The sequence below is a fragment of the Dreissena polymorpha genome, chromosome 6 (genome assembly GCF_020536995.1).
Source record: "Dreissena polymorpha isolate Duluth1 chromosome 6, UMN_Dpol_1.0, whole genome shotgun sequence".
NCBI lineage: Eukaryota > Metazoa > Mollusca > Bivalvia > Myida > Dreissenidae > Dreissena > Dreissena polymorpha.
Window position 1 is genome coordinate 23,416,324 of NC_068360.1, and position 3,783 is coordinate 23,420,106.

A 3,783-nucleotide genomic window follows, 5' to 3' on the forward strand; every position below is an offset into this window, starting at 1 on the left:
TGGTGAACACATGTTCTTCTTTTAATCCATAGTGAATAGTTTACCATGATAATATGTCTGCCAATGTCAGTGACGTATCCTGTCAGATAAAAATGATTTTAGAATTGTAATAACCATGTGTTTCATATAAAGCTATAAAAATATCTACACAACTATGATATAGATACAACAACGCACATATGTCACATTTTTCCAACCATACTGATGTATGTGTTTTATGTATTGACTCATGCATGAAATAAAAATATGAAACGTTTTGCTTTCGATGAAAAGTCCAAAATCTATTTCACTTTTGGTTTTAAGAAACGGTGTATGAGCACTCGTAGCGTTGTAATATACAAACATATTTTCACGATTGGTGGAGCCAAGAGTGATAATATGTGTTTTATATGATCAAAAAAATGAAATGATTATAAATTTACAAAAGCAGCCATCATATTTTCTTTTTGGTTCATGTTTTTGTAACGGTTAATTTATGTTCTCGGCGAAATTTGATTGTGCGCCAAAATTTGCATCTTCTTGCATGAAATTAATTATGTTAGATATTCTCGAAAACTGCTTTAAGTAATGAAATTGATTGCATTTGCACCAATTTATATTGTAAAACATTTGAAATATCTTGTTTGCATAAGTAAATCAGACTTATTTGTTTCGGCTTCTTAATTTAGGAGAAACGTACGAAGTAAGTGATAGTTAATTGTCATGAACGAAATGTATGTGAACCCATTGTAGTGAATGAAATGTGTTTAACTGGTGAAAAGTAAACAATATGTGTGACATTATAAAATCATAAAACATTTCATTAAATGAATATAAAGAAGAAGAAAAAGTATTTTCACTTCGGCGTTCATTGGCAGTTAACTGCATTGAAAAGTGTCTTTCTAATGACGTCAGAATAGGAAAAACATCTATGAACCAAAACGCATGAAATACATCAACAAAGCTAGTATTATTGTCAACAAAAAATTTAAGAAAATAGGCACACTGTTCCCCACCATGTTAACAAACATGTAGGACGTAATATAAAAATAATAATGTGTTACGTGGAGCATACTTCACTCCTCTACAGTCATTGATTTATATATTCATCTTAAAATATAAATTAACAATAAATTATTGTGCTTTCGGTGAATGATTAAAAATTATAAATGTTTCTACGAAGCATCAAATTCAGATTATTTCATGCATAATTAATCCGCTTGAATGACGGCTACACAATAAATTTTAGGCATGTAAAACTTTGCAAAAAAAAAACGTGTTTGCATGTTGATAACCATCAATTACATGTGTACCATTAACTTTCATATTAAGCAAAATGTTGTAATTGATGTGCATTTTGTCATTTGATAATAAAAGTTAACATCTATAAATAAGTTTCCACATGGACATTGTGTATTAATTAAAAAAACGTAGTTGATAAAATATTTTGACTGGGTTTTGCAGTCGTCCTTGTTGAATGTTCACCATGTCGGTGTATGCAAAGATTTGTGTAAGTTTGTAAACAATTATACATATCTTATCAATATAATTGTGATAAACTTCATATAATTTTTATCAAACTGTCTAATATTTCAGCCGGTGTCCTTGACCCTTGCCAAGGCAAACCTCTCTACTCCTACGTGGCCCATGAAACCGACTGCAAAAAGTACTACATATGCTTGGGGCCGACCAAAACCGCCAAGACTTGTCCTAAAGGCTATTTCGCACCTAATGTACCCGGAAATTGCGTCACATCTTATGGGCAGTCGCACTGCGGTCAAACTAAACCCTAAGAAATATGTTTGTTTCTTTCTTATACCGTGTTATAACCAGAAATCGACGTTGCCAAATGTTTTAAATGCCATTAATGTCCTAAACATGTCATGCTTGTCAAGCACGGCGGCGAACATGTATTGAATTACATATTTTTGTTATAAAATTTAGTCATTATTTAATGTGTAATGTGCGCCTGACAGATTCGTGGCATGGATAAAAAGAACAGACATGCCATGGTTCACAAAATATACGTTTAAATATTTTTTTTTAATGTTTTGCATACACTTGTTTCATAGCATAGTAAGTTGTTTGCAAAAGGAGTTCATTATATAAATAACAATCCTTGGAAGAAAATATGGGGTAGCGTAATGTAAACACAAACAAACTCGTTCAACTGATACTATTATACGTGTAAATACAATATCGACTAATTCTGTACCTACATGTGTTTTAAGTATTGTGAAACTATGTTTCTTTTAATGAAGATACAAACAATTTACGGTAACGTTATGTGCCATGCGATATCTTTACATGCATTACATGCAAATCATTGCATAAAAAGTGTTAATCTCTCTTTATATGAGACGCGTTCTGAGAAAACGAGGCTTAATGCATGTGCTTAAAGTGTCATCCCAGGTCAGCCTAATCAGGGACGACACTTTCCGCTTGTATGGTATTTTTCGTTTAAAGGAAGTCTCTTCTACACGAAAATCCAGTTAAGGCGGAAAGTTTCGTCCCTGAATAGCCTGTGCGGACTGCACAGGCTTATCTGGGATGACACTTTACGCACATGCATTAATCCCAGTTTTCTCAGAACGCGACTCATATGAATGAAAGTACATCCGCTCGTGCATGAGCGTGTTTATTGATTCAGATGTCATTGTATTTGTGTTGTTACCTCAAAAGATAGCTGGACTTTTTATCACTCTATTTCGAATGTGCTTTGTTAAGAAAAATATCATTTAAGAAAATTAAATGTGCCTTAATGCTCCGATCAGTAGTTATTGTTGCTAAAATAAACCATTCTTTCAACATATATTGCATTTAGGGGACTTCATTTGTAAAGTGTAGTTGCTTGTATAATTATCGCTTCTATAGGCGAATATGATTGTATCTAACTTAAGCTACTTGTATTATTGTCCAGTAATATGGGGCCACTGTTTCTCTCGTTGTTTTTTTTTAATTGAACCGCGTTGTGAAAAAGGGGGTTTAATGGATGTGCGTAAAGTGTCGTCCCACAGATAAGCCTGTGCAGTCTGCACATGCTAATCAGGCTAATCAGGGACGACACTTTCCGCTTTTATCCTAGTTTTCGTTTTAAAGAAGTATCTTCTTACCAAAAAGTAAGTTTAGGCGGAAAGTGTCGTCACTGATTAGTCTGTGCAGAGGCTAATCTGGGACGACACTTAGCGCACATTCATTAAACCCTCTTTTTTAGGAGCGCGCCCCAATTGTATGCACTGTCAATTAAGTGTATGTTTTATTGTTGTACAGATCATACATTGATTGATTTTTCCGAATTGCCTTAAACAGTTATAGTATGTATATTTCGTTAATGTATCTATGTTATTTATTATCTTTATTGAATGATTTATTTGTTTTATTTATTAATGCATATTCCTGTTATTTTTGTAAATTTTTGTATATAAAAACATGTGTTCATATGTTATATTATTTTTTTTCATTTTAGCCTTATTATTCGTGTGTATAATATTGTAAATAGTTAATGGTGTAATAAAAGATAAAAAAAAAATCGTTACATATCTTTTGAATAAGTGCTTTAGGTAGAAAACATTGAACATTTTGTTTTCTTATCGGGACGATTGCGGTAACGCCTCACATGCGTGTCGCCGCATAAACGTGACGTGCTTGTCGTATTACAACGTTTTACAAATTATTTTTTATCTTACCATGTGTTCAACATTTTCAATTCAGATAACACAGTTTTACATACAAACTTAATTGCATAGAGTCATTTTTATATTCCGAGCAAGTTCTAAAAACAAAACATGAACCTATTGTATCAAA

At 32.5% G+C, this 3,783-nt stretch overlaps 1 protein-coding gene across 1 annotated transcript in view; it reads left to right on the forward strand.

Moving 5' to 3' along the window:
- LOC127835515 (uncharacterized) overlaps nucleotides 1–2,392 on the forward strand; it is a 6,690-nt gene extending 4,298 nt beyond the window's left edge. The window contains exon 6 of the mRNA XM_052361954.1: nucleotides 1,576–2,392. The gene's annotated coding sequence lies outside the window, so the exon portion shown is untranslated. The remainder of the gene's footprint in view (nucleotides 1–1,575) is intronic.
- Nucleotides 2,393–3,783: the final 1,391 nt, after the last annotated feature.